The sequence below is a fragment of the Xiphophorus couchianus genome, chromosome 20, assembly GCF_001444195.1.
Source record: "Xiphophorus couchianus chromosome 20, X_couchianus-1.0, whole genome shotgun sequence".
Taxonomy (NCBI): Eukaryota; Metazoa; Chordata; class Actinopteri; order Cyprinodontiformes; family Poeciliidae; genus Xiphophorus; species Xiphophorus couchianus.
In genome coordinates, this window is record NC_040247.1 from 2,486,111 (window position 1) to 2,499,513 (window position 13,403).

Below are 13,403 nucleotides of genomic sequence, written 5' to 3' on the forward strand. Positions count from 1 at the left end.
TCTATCCTATTCTCGTACACCACCTACAGTACATAAGTACTTCCTCCAATCTGCTTTTCAACAGACAGCGGTGGAGTAAATCTTGATGAGCCTTTGCGAACATGATCAGGTCTTCTTACCCTCACCATGTCTCCAGGTTTGAATGTTGGCATCTTTGCTCCATGGCGCTGGTCAGTATACTGTTTCTTGTTTCTGTCTAACTGTTTCTTGGACTGTAGTGCATTTGCTTCTTTTCTCTGGACTTGGAAAGACGTTCACTTTTGTTTTCAAACGTGCAGACCAGCGTGCGACTCTCATTCCTGATGATCAGTTCTTAGTGTGAAACGTCGGCCCCAGAGATAAGACCTCCATTTTTCCATGGCCCACACACAAACAAGAGCCTCCTTTTCCACTGTAGAGTATTTTCGTTCTGTAGAGGTCAGAGTTCAAGATGCAAATGCCACAGTTCGTTCAGTATTATCTGGGTGTATTTGGGTCAACACACCACCCAGTCCGTAGTCTGAAGCGTCTGTAGTGACAATGTTTGGGAGAGATGGGTCAAAAAGACCCAGAACAGGACTGTTCAGTAAAAGCTCTTTTAATTCCTTAAAGCTTTGATCAGCCCCTTCAGTCCATATGAAACCAGAGTGAACAGTGTCTCTCAGTACAGCCCGCATTGATTCCACTACTGTGGCAAAATTGGGAAGGAATTTACTGTACCAGGAGATTAAACCCAGGAAGAAGCGCAGAGATGGTAGATCATGTGGTGGTGGGGCATTACGGATAGCTGCACTATGGTCTGGATCAGGAAGGATGGCATCTTTGGAAATGATGTGGCCAAGAAATCTGAGGCTGGACTGTCTAAATGTACATTTTTGCATGTTGAGTGTCAGACCTGCATCCGTAAGATGCTGAAGCACAGCACGCAGGCGTCTGTCATGTTCCTGCAGAGAAGATCCTGCAACAATTACATCATCCAAGTAATTGTGCACACCAGGTAGCCCTTTAAGCACAGTTTCCATCATTTTTTGAATGCAGATGGAGCAGAGGCCAACCTGTAGGGGACACGGCAGTAGCGAAAAAGTTCTTTGTGTGTAATAAAAGCCGTGAGGTCCCGACTGTTCTCATGTAGTAGAAGTTGGTGGTATGCAGATGCCAGATCTGTGGTGGAGAAAACATAGGCACCCCTGAGCTCACTTAAAAGCTCATCCATGTGGGGCAAAGGATGACTGTCTGCAACAATAGCTTTATTAGGTTCTCTTAAGTCAACACATAGTCTTGGTCTGCCTTCCTTTCTTGTTGTGACCACAACAGGAGAAATCCAGGGAAAAGCATAAATGTGTTCGATAATGTCCTCCTTCAGAAATAGATCCAGTTCCTGTGACACAGCTTCTCGTACTGCAAATGGAAGGCGTCTGAGTTTTTGCTGAACTGGAACTGCATGCTCACGTACTTTAACTTTGTGCACAAACCCAGCAACACAGCCAATAGAAGCAGAGCCTGTCTTTGTTAGCAACACAGGTGCAGCAGAAGAAGCATGTTCAGGAGGTGGGGCATGGATTGAATCATGGCTAAATGTAATTTCCTAAATAATGAAGCCATAAGTTTGACGCTCTCAGTCATTCCCATTCGGTCCACTTGATGACGAAAACGACAAACCAAAAAAAGGGACTGGATCCTCTTAATATAGTTGAATGGTTTACTTCAGAAATAATAATAAAAACGGTACAAAGGTTACCTTTCCACGAAAAATAAAGAGAAACGACAATTTAAAAGGAAAGAGAGTGAGGTCAAAAAACTGTGTGGCTCCACTCGAACTGCCCAACTGACTCTGGCTAGCCACTCCTAAAATCCTTAATTCCAATTAGATATGCAAATTTTCAAGACTTTAGTGTAGTCAAATATAGTAAATTACTATGCAATAGATTTAACTAGTTATCATTTTTATCCAAATAAACAAATCATAATAAGAAATATGAACATAACTTATCCTAAAGTCTGAATGAACAAAAACTGAATTTAGGCTTCTACAGTAATTTTCACAGGAGGCAGAGCGTTGTTGTTAGCAGCTGCTGAAAGTAACTAAAAAATTTACTTTTAATGTAACTTAGTTACTTTCCAAATCAAGTAGTCAGTAATCTAACTAAGTTACTTTTTCAAGGAGTAATCAGTAATCCGATTAAAGTTATTTTTTCAAAGTAACTATGCCATCACTGCCTGTATCAATCAGTAATTCACAATCAGTAGACTGACGCAGCTTTAATGTTCACTTTGCAAAGCAGTCTATCAGTAGAGTTAACTTCTTTTGCGGTCAACATGAGCACAACCACTACAGGCATTACTTCTCTAACTTGTTTAGCAGAGCTGCAAACTTTAGAAAAATGTCCAGTCTTACCACAGCTGTTGCATTTTGCTGCGGATGGAGGGCAATCTCGTGCATTCGCCAGGTGATTTGTCGATCCACAGCGATAACAAGCTTGCGTTGTCTGCTGCAAGGTGCGCCTGTGGCTATTTTTAGAAACGGCTTGCCAGTGCTATAGATTAACACTAGTGTTAACTGGTAGCTAAATTAACTGGTTGAAACCTATGTGCACCGCAGATGTTTCTAAATTGTAGGTGGCTGTGTTGATGCCTGTTGAAAATGCTACTTGTGTGACAAAACTGTCTTCAAAACTTTACTATAAATCCCATTTGAAGCAAATATGTTTAATGTTACACGTGAAAATTATGTTTCAAAACAAGTTTCTACAAAGCAGCATTCAGTGCGCTTCGAAAACACCGCATTGGAGCAAAACTAGGGTGACCATATTTTACTTTGGGAAAACCCGGACAACCTGCAGCGGGGTGGGGTGCTGGGAAAGCCAGAAGAACCTGCAGCGGAGGGGTGGGGGGTTGTTGGGGAAACCAGAACACCTTAGAGCAGGGGTGTCAAACTCAATTTCACCAAGGGCCACTTCAGCATATTGGCCACCCTCAACGGGCCACATTGACGGTATAAATCAGGAATGCCCAAGTTCAGTCCTCCAGACTGCAACTTTTAGATGCGTCCCTGCTAAAACATACCCCGGACAAAAAGTTGACTTCCCTCATTAGCAGCAACTCAGTTCTGTAGAGGCCTATGAATGAGTCAATGATCCAGGTGTGTTAGAGAAAGAACGCATCTAAAGTTGCAGAGTGATAGGTCTGGAAAATTAGACTTGGGCAACCCTAGCATAAATGTATGAAAATACAATGTTAAAAATAAATTAAACACCACCTTATATTGTTAAATAACTGATTTTATGTGTTCAAGTTTTAAATATTACATTTGAGTTTGCATGGATGTAAAATTACTGCTCAGTTTAAAAATTACAATATTTTTAAACTGAACAGTTTAAAAATATGCTCAGTATTTTTAAACTGCTCAGCTAAACTTCGCTCTTTAGCTTGTTAGCTTGTCGATGTTTCAGTTTTATTCGCTGGGAAAATTAATCTTTGTCTGCTTTAAAGATAAGCAGACAAAGAATAAAAACAAGTTTTGATATTAACTCCTCTCCAGGACCCCTGAATAGACCTTGCCAGGGAGGCTTAAGAGTGTGACCCCTCTATAATTGGAGCACACCCTCCGGTCCCCCTTTTTGAACAGGGGAACCACCACCCCAGTCTGCCAATCCAGGGGAACTGCCCCCGATGTCCATGCGATATTGCAGAGTCGCGTCAACCAACACAACCCTACAACATCCAGAGCCTTAAGGAACTCCGGGCGGATCTCATCCACCCCCGGGGCCTTGCCACCGAGGAGCTTTTTAACCACCTCGGCGACCTCGCCCCCAGAGATTGGAGAGCCCAACCCAGAGTCCCCAGGCTCCGCTTCCTCAGTGGAAGGCATGTTGGTGGGATTGAGGAGGTCTTCGAAGTACTCTGCCCACCGACCCACAACGTCCCGAGTAGAGGTCAGCAGCACACCATCCCCACTATAAACAGTGTTTGTGCTGCACCGCTTCCCCCCCCTGAGACGCCGGATGGTGGACCAGAATCGCCTCGAAGCCGTGCGGAAGTCTTTCTCCATGGCCTCTCCAAACTCCTCCCACGTCCGAGTTTTTGCCTCAGCAACCGCCCGAGCCGCATGTCGCTTCGCCCGCCGGTACCCATCAGCTGCTTCCGGAGTCCCACAGGCCAAAAAGGCCCGATAGGACTCCTTCTTCAGCCTGACGGCATCCCTCACCGAAGGTGTCCACCAACGGGTTCGAGGGTTGCCGCCGCGACAGGCACCGACAACCTTGCGGCCACAGCTCCGATCGGCCGCCTCGACAATGGAGGCACGGAACACGGTCCACTCAGACTCCATGTCCCCCACCTCCCCCGGGACGTGTTCGAAGTTTTGCCGGAGATGGGAGTTAAAGCTCCGTCTCACAGGGGATTCTGCCAGACGTTCCCAGCAGACCCTCACAACAGAGGAGGGTCCGTCGGATAGTCGAACCTCGGATTCAGGAAGAGCAGTGTGGTTTTCGTCCTGGTCGTGGAACACTGGACCAGCTCTACACCCTCGGCAGGGTCCTGGAGGGTGCATGGGAGTTCGCCCAACCAGTCTACATGTGTTTTGTGGACTTGGAGAGGGCGTTTGACCGTGTCCCTCGGGGAGCCCTGTGGGGGGTTCTCCGGGAGTATGGGGTACCGGGCCCTTTGATACGGGCTGTCAGGTCCCTGTATGACCGGTGTCAGAGTCTGGTCCGCATTGCCGGCAGTAAGTCGGGCTCGTTTCCGGTGAGAGTTGGACTCCGCCAGGGCTGCCCTTTGTCACCGATTCTGTTCATCACTTTTATGGACAGAATTTCTAGGCGCAGCCAAGGTGTCGAGGGGATCCGATTTGGTGGCCTTAGGATCTCATCTCTGCTTTTCGCAGACGATGTGGTCCTTTTGGCTTCATCAGATCATGATCTGCAGCTCTCGCTGGAGCGGTTCGCAGCCGAGTGTGAAGCGGCCGGGATGGGGATCAGTGCCTCCAAATCCGAGGCCATGGTCTTGAGCCGGAAAAGGGTAGAGTGCCTTCTCCGGGTCAGGGGGGGTGTCCTGCCCCAAGTGGAGGAGTTTAAGTATCTCGGGATCTTGTTCACGAATGGGGGAAGAAGGGAGCGGGACATCGACAGGCGGATTGGCGCAGCGTCTGCTGTCAAGTGGGCGCTGTACCGGTCCGTCGTGGTGAAGAGAGAGCTGAGCCAAAAAGCGAAGCTCTCGATTTACCGGTCGATCTACGTTCCCACCCTCATCTATGGTCATGAGCTTTGGGTCATGACCGAAAGAACGAGATCGCGGATACAAGCGGCCGAAATGGGTTTTCTCCGTAGGGTGGCTGGGCTCTCCCTTAGAGATAGGGTGAGAAGCTCAGTCATCCGGGAGGGACTCAGAGTAGAGCCGCTGCTCCTTCACATCGAGAGGAGCCAGTTGAGGTGGCTTGGGCATCTGGTCAGGATGCCTCCTGGACGCCTCCCTGGTGAGGTGTTCCGGGCACGTCCCACCGGGAGGAGGCCCCGGGGAAGACCCAGGACACGCTGGAGAGACTATGTCTCTCGGCTGGCCTGGGAACGCCTCGGGATTCCCCCGGAAGAGCTGGAAGAAGTGGCCGGGGAGAGGGAAGTCTGGGCCTCCCTTCTGAAGCTGCTACCCCCGCGACCCGACCTCGGATAAGCGGAAGAAGATGGATGGATGGATGGATGATATTAACTCTCAACTTCATTCACAAAACCTTTTCGTTATTTATTACACAACGAACATGTATTTCACATAAGAACAAAACAATTAGGTGATGTTGCCTGTCCTTGAACACAAAGCTGATCCCTCTTCACCCTGTTACCAACTAAACACAAAACAAAACACAAGTAAAATCAATAAACTATATACATATTCCAGTATACTGAGTTTTGGTTTTACATTCATTCTATTTAAATTTAGTTTGTTCGTGCTTACCAATGTTTTCTGGCCGGATGTCTGGCACCGTTTTCCCCTAGTCAGTTCGTCGATGTTAGTTCTTGTGCTGTGGCAATCCGCAAAACGGCGTGTAGGTTTTCGTCAGTAATGCGCGATCTGTGCTTGGTCTTGTTAAAATTCATTTTTGAAAACATCTGTTCGCACAGATAGGTGCTTCCAAACATGGACAAAACACGAGCTGCATGGAGTCGAAGCTGTGGCATCAACTCAGGGGGCAGGAGACGGTACAATTCCTCGATTGAAACATCACGGAACTTCGCTGTTTAGCTTGTTAGCTTGTCGATGTTTCAGTTTTATTCGCTGGGAAAATTAATAATCAGCTTGAGGTGACTCTGCTGCACTCTAGTGGCGAGAAGCCGTAATGTTGGCTGGTAACAATCGGAAGGCATTATGGGAGATGTAGTTTGTAGTCAATTCGTGCTCAAACCCTATTTTAAGTCAATCAATGGGGCTGTAAAACGGTGGTGGGGGGAGATGCCCACATAAAATGACATAGCGGGCCACATGTGGCCCGCGGGCCTTGAGTTTGACACATGTGCTTTAGAGCGAGGGGTGGGAGGGGGGTGTGCTGACGCGGCTCAGTGATTACGTGACACGCAGCGGCGTGCGCAGTGCCCTACAATGCACTGTAAGCTATGTAATGTGTTTTGAGGCAGTTGACCAAAATCCCGGACGATTTTGAAAATCCCCCCGGACATCTTTTTAGGTCTGAAAAGTAGGACATGTCCGGGAAAAAGAGGACGTCTGGTCACCCTAAGCAAAACCAGATCAAAGAGTAACACGACAATCCCATTCAGGTTCACCAGAATAAATTAATTTCATCTCATGAACAGCCACAATGTAAACCTAAGTGGAAGGTTTCTGCTTTTTGTAATGTTAAGGAAAAATGATTATTTTTAGTGCTTAATACAGTTAATCTTACGACATGTGTAAAAGGTATATTCAGCACTCTTATTTGGAACAGTTTTCTGTTGAGCAGATGAGCAGGCATTCAGACAAACAGGGGCCAAAATGCAGATCACTCAATGGAGCCTCCCCACTGTGAGGCCGGGCTATAGGAGGCCATAAAATTAGCATTTTCCTTGGGAGACAGAGACTTTAGTTTTCACAGGTATCTGTGAGGTCTTATCTCAGGATCGTTCTGTACTCAGAATGACCGTGGGAGCCACGGGGGGGGGGGGGGGGTCAGAGCGCAGCGGTTTGCTAGAAGACAGATGGCCCTTTGATCTTTGCGTAGAAAAGGGGGAGTTCCAAGTTTCTCTGAGTGCTTAAGGGAGTTTCCAGTTGGTCAACAAGAGGAACGCCTTGAGTGCATAAATTAAATAGAGAAACACGTCTTTAGTATAAGATTTCGTGTCAGGAGAGAAAATGCAGAGAGCGGCCACCATTTTGCCTTTTTGCATCGGCTCTCTCCAAAGACGCGTCTTTGCCTTTTTGTTTGTCTTTGTTTTGTGTTTGTTTGTCTCCCCTTGTCTGTCTTTATTTTTATGAGAAAAATGCATATCTCTGTTCCTCTGCAGCTTTGTTGTTGATTGCCTTGTATGAGATTAAACTCTGTGATCTGTGACGTCAACACGCTTTGTTGTTGTTTTCACTTTAGAGCACGCCGCCACTCGCTGAGGATCCCGGGAAAATTAAAGAGGAAAGAGCCAAACGTTTTGTCCAAAGTTAACATTAAATTATCCTCTTTTTTACAGTAACCAGCACTGATCAGAAAAACATTGGAATTGACTCTCAAGTACCTGTAATGTGAGTTGCTTAACACTTCTAGCCTAGTGAGTGTTTTTGGCTCAGATCTTGCAATGCAACCTCACTGTTTCTGAACTTTATTTTTTTTAGCGACACTACCCACAGGAAGTGTCGCTGAACAATGAGGTTGGTGTCATTATATTTAATAAAATTTAAATCACATACCTGATGGTGTTGCTTGTGGTGTTTACGTGTCCAAATAGAGAGGAATGTCGATAAGTTATACTGTAATAAAATCTCATCTAAATGATATAAAGTTAACAGCCAATGTTGTAGTTGGTGGTGATTGTAATGTAATGGAACTACAGTATTTTATGTGTAAGGTCACGTTGGAGTAGAACAAGGAAGTGACGTAGAACAAGGAAGTGACATATATACAGGAGAGACGTTAAAGCCGACAACACGCGGTAATGCACACCATTAAGTTGCTTGCCAACCGCCATTAAAAACAAAAAGAAGAAGAAGAAGCCGACAACACACTGTTCAGCAGCCCGAGAATGTGTTAGTGTTATGTTCATTATTAACGACGTTCAAACGCAAAACCGGTGACATCCTTGACTCGGCATAACACTACATGGTGTCAGAAGACGTCGGAAGATGGCAAAGTTCCCACCTCCAGAAGCCTTCGATTTTTCACGGCCGGAGCAGTGGCCTGAGTGGCGGCAGCGATTTCAGCGCTACCGGGTAGCCACAAAGCTAAACCTAGAAGACGGCGAGGTCCAGGTCTGTATGTTGCTTTATTCTCTCGGGAGGGAAGCGGAACAAGTGTTCAAGACGTTCGCGTTCGAAGAAGGGGAAGACGAAGAGGAGTATGAGATAGTTTTAAACAAACTAGACAACTACTTCGTCCCCAAAGTAAACACGATACACGAAAGAGCTCGTTTTCATCAGCGCGCTCAGAGGTCGGGGGAGACCGCGGAGGAATACATAAGAACTCTCCATGAGTTAGCAGACACCTGTGATTTTGGCCGCGTTAAAGATGAAAATATCCGAGACAGATTGGTCATAGGAATACTTGACAAAGAAATGTCTGAGAAGCTGCAAATGATGCCTGACTTAACCCTCAGTAAAGCGGTAGAGCTCGTGAGACAGTCAGAGCAAGTAAAAGAGCACGTAAGCGAGCAAGGAGCTAATGCTTGTGCTAACCTGAGTGAAGTGGCTTACAAGCGCCAACAACACCTAGAGAGGCTGACACACAGCGAAAACAAAGCACAGAACACAGGAGGAGTCAAACCAAAACAATATCAAAATGTTAATAAAGGTCGCAAGTGCACAAGATGTGGTTGAGTAGGGGAGAGCGGGGTATTGTGAGCCATTTTTTACATTTGTTTCCCTATAGGCAAGGTAAAATGATGCATCAGTAAAATGTAAACATTTCCTATTAATTTGGGATGTTTCCTAGCTATGGAAGTTATCAGAATATTGTCAAGACAAAGGACAATGAAAATATGATTGTTTTAAAAAAAGTGGTCCTGTGTCTCACTTTACCCCAGATCAGGGGTAAAGTTAGACAGACCAGAAAAATCAATGGGGTAAATTGAACCATTTGGGGGTAAGCTGATACACTTACGTTTTCCACTTTAATACTACCATAACACATGTTGTAACAATTTGAATCCTGACTGACAACCTAACCTTCAAAAACAAAAAAATGTCAGACTAGGATCAGTGTTATGGAGATTTGTTAATTATAGTTAGCACCTGAAAGTAACCCAAAGTATTAAAATGTAAATCAAATACAACATAATATACTTCAAAATGTTTTAATTAACATTCACAGTGTGAGAATCATAACACAGGACCTTTAGCTAGTATCTGGGTGTCAAGAGCAAAGTACAAGCAGAACCAGCTAATGCACAGTCTGGGTCTCAGAACATGGACCCATAATCAGAACCAGCTAGAACACACTACAGACTGGGGCTCAGAAAATAGGCTTATCATAACCAGCTAGAACAGCTCGGGACTAAGGACAGAGGCTGGACACACCTGGATTAGAACATCAGCCTCATACTCAATGACAATGCCTACTCTACATTCCAGCCCTGAAAGTTACAGGGAAAGGTGAAGAATTGCTCTCTCCGTGTGGTTCCTCCAGGCCTATTAGGTTGAGGCAGCTTTTTCACAACATCACCTTTAGGAACATGTGCCACATCATTTTCTTTTATAACAAACGTGGGTCTTTTCCCACTGTTTGTTTCCCTGGATTCTTCTGAGGAATTGTATAAGGACTTCGTCATCCTCAACATTCTTAACCATGCCAACATAACGGAGACTCCTGTGTTTGGTGGAAAAGTTAACTAAGACAAAGTCACCCACACTCAAATCTGTGTTTTCAGGATCACTTCCCTCATCCTCAGAGTTCTCATCATCAAGTTGAACAGGGACATCACTTTCCTCAGAGCTGCTTTCTATGATTTTCCTTTTTGGGTGCTTTCTTTTTCAGTTTTCCCTTTTCTTTGCTATTTTGCTTTTTCCGTGCGAGTTTCTTTTGCCTCTCTTCATAAGCCTTTTCTATTGCCTGCTTCTCCGGGGTATCTGTTAGGATGGCCGTCTTCACACGCTTTCTTTTGGTTTGTACTCTGGGGGGACATTTGGGAAATGGTAGAATTTCAGGAAGAGACACACATTCATTTCGGCTGGGAACATCTGAGTCTGCTGGCGAGGCACATCCATGTGGACCTCGTGGAGTGGATGGATTGGCATCAGTGAATGGGTCATCTTCAGGATGTGGACCATGCTGATCTTCTGAAGTGGATGAATCAGTAGATGCAGGCTGCAGCTCAGGGTTTGGCCGGTCTGACATCATGGATGGTGCAAATGCTTCCTCAGGGAAAATGTCTCTTTTATACGGGAAAATCCCAGTCGATTTAAATCCTGAAATGATATTCCTTGGTGTTACTGCTGACAAGAAGGCCTCATTCACAAGTCCTGCAATCTGGTAGATGGAGACTGTTTTGCCAGGGTTAGATCTCATCCACCCATCAAGAGCTTGGTTGTACATGGTCTTGAAAGGGCCATACACACGGTTACATCAAGAGGTTGCATGTGATGGGATGTGTGAGGTGGAATGGTGAGCAGAACAATACCGTTGCTCTTTGCTTTTTGTACTGCCTTGAGTGAAATGTGAGCTTTGAGATTATCAAGGATTAGCAGAATGGGACGATCAGGAGTGCACTGAGTGTGCCATATCAGGTGATCAAGAAACTCAGGCCAGGTGTCTTCATTCATCCATCCTGTTCTGGTGGAGGCACCTTTGGCTCCTGGAGGTGCTCCTATCAGGAAGTCATCCTTAAACCTAACTCTGGGGAAGACAAACATAGGAGGTATGGCATTCCCAGCAGCATTCACTGCACACACCACAGTCACTAGTTCTCCCCTCTCAGATGATGTGATAGAACCAACTTGCTTTTTTCCTTTCTCTGTCACAACCTGAATCAAGATAGAAAGTCTAGAATCAGGGACAAATGTACAATCAGTAGGTTACTATTGGTCTAAAAGTACATTGTATTTAATTTCATTCCATTCATTTTTCCAGCTCACAGGTTCACTGTTATTATCACAATCCACTCAATATCAGTAAGGTGCTCTCTTGTGTATCATGTGTAGCTTACCTGTCGTGGCTTTTGAACTGTAAAGACGCCGGTTTCATCTACATTGTAAATCATGTGTGGAGGGAATGTGTGCCTATGAAAGAGGAGAGGCAAAAAAAAACCTTATCAGAATTCAAAACAAATCTTATGGGTAAAGCTAACTTAAAACATTTGCAACTAAAAAAGTGTCACCTGTCCATCACTACAGCCAGCTTGTCGAAGAACTCCCCTACTGTAGTTTTATTGAAGGCTGTAGCCCTTCCCAGGGATGTTGCCTCTGGAGTTCGGACAGAGAGATGGCAACGTGCAAGAAACCTCCGAAACCACTCTATTCCTAGAGAGTAGATCATTTATTATTATAAGATTATTATTTAGCTTGTGATCACTTGCACACCTTAGCATACCTGCACATTGTTTCTCTGTCCAATTGGCTGGAACAGGGATATTGTTTCTCTTTGCGTATTCAAATGCCAGTTCACGGCACTTAACTGGAAGAAGGCCGTGGAACTGGTCAGCTAGTTGTTTCAAGTGTTTAGCAAGCTCCTCCTCCATCTCATCTGTGAATATTCTCTTTGCCTCAGCTACTGCACTCCAGGCTACTGATTTTACTTGCCCTTTCTCTTTTTTCTTTATGAATCTTTGTAGGGTTGTCTTGTCAATATTTCTGTCCCTTCCAGCTTTTCTTAAAAACTTCTTTCCTTGCCTGACCTCAGCAGCTGCACTCTCCAATTCTGCGAGGGGTGTTTGTCCCCAGGTTGTTTTCCTGGTGTACTTTCTTGGCATGATGGCTTTTCTACAATGGTTATGACATAAAAATTAAACAGATGTAATGTAATATTACACTAAATATGTTTAAGACTAAACTTAAATTGTACTTCATGATGGGGTAACGTAAGACAGTGTATCACATTACCCCACGGCATTTGTCTCATTTAACCCCACAGCCACCATTTTATAAAAAACAACATCTCTAGCAAGTCAGGCTAATCTTGAACTAGCATCAATCACATGGTTGTATATGTTGGAAGTTCATCAACATGCATGATATAAATTTTTCTACCTGAATTAATTTGCTTTGACACAATAGTTAATTACGTTTATAGCTCGAAAATTTACTTTCACGTGCAAAAAACACATTTTTATGAAAAAAACATACTTACCACAGCAACAGCACCAACTTCACCTTCCTGGCAAGGGGAGAATGGGAGGGGCTTGTAAATATAATGGTCACATGACTATAATTTTGTTCCATTACCTAGATATAAGGGGTGTCTCACATTACCCAATGTCTCACAATACCCCGCTCTCCCCTACATGCAAACAATGATAAATGTCCAGCTAGGAATGCCTAGTGCAGAAGCTGTAAAAAGCTGGGTCATTTTGCGGTCGTGTGTCGCTCCCGTGTGGTCAGTGAAGTTACTGCACCTGAAAGGAACATTGAAAGAAATGCGACATATTTTCTGGGAGGAGTCACAGACGTAGAAGATTCTTCAAAAGCTTGGACTGTAAACCTGCCAATACAAGGTTCTCACATCGTCTTCAAAATTGACTCAGGGGCTGATACTAGTGTTATACCATCAGAGACATTTGAAAAGCTTGCCTTTAAGCCACAACTAAGAAAACCGACAAACAAACTAGATAGCCCTGGAGGCAAACTGAATTGTACGGGTTATTTTATAGCCACCACAATGAGGAAAGGCAAAAGATTCAGATTTAAAGTCAATGTGATTAAAGGACCCCAATGCAACCACCTCCTGAGTCGCAATGTTACAGTTGCCATGGGCCTGATAAAACGCATGGAGGAAATAAGAGCTCCAGCACAAATCGGTGAATCCTGTCCTGATGAAATAGGAAGGCTGAAAATCAAACCTGTTAAGATCACTCTAAGAGAGGGTGCAGCTCCCTATAGTGTGACAACAGCAAGGAGAGTGTCAGTTCCCATGTTACCAAAAGTGAAGAAAGAGTTGGATCGTATGGTAAGCGGTGGAGTGATTCAACCAATCTCAGATCCAACAGAGTGGTGTGCTCCAATGGTGCCCGTGCCAAAGAAAAACAAAGAACAAATTAGAATCTGCATTGATTTGAAAGAGCTAAATAAAGCAGTCAAAAGGGAAAAGTATG

At 44.8% G+C, this 13,403-nt stretch overlaps 1 long non-coding RNA gene across 1 annotated transcript; it reads right to left on the reverse strand.

Moving 5' to 3' along the window:
* Positions 1-9,439: 9,439 nt before the first annotated feature.
* On the reverse strand, positions 9,440-12,533 carry LOC114136117 (uncharacterized). Its single transcript, XR_003593738.1, has 3 exons — positions 12,443-12,533; positions 11,304-11,616; positions 9,440-11,121 (listed from the first exon to the last, which is right to left on the reverse strand). It is a non-coding gene; the product is annotated as an uncharacterized LOC114136117 (long non-coding RNA).
* Positions 12,534-13,403: the final 870 nt, after the last annotated feature.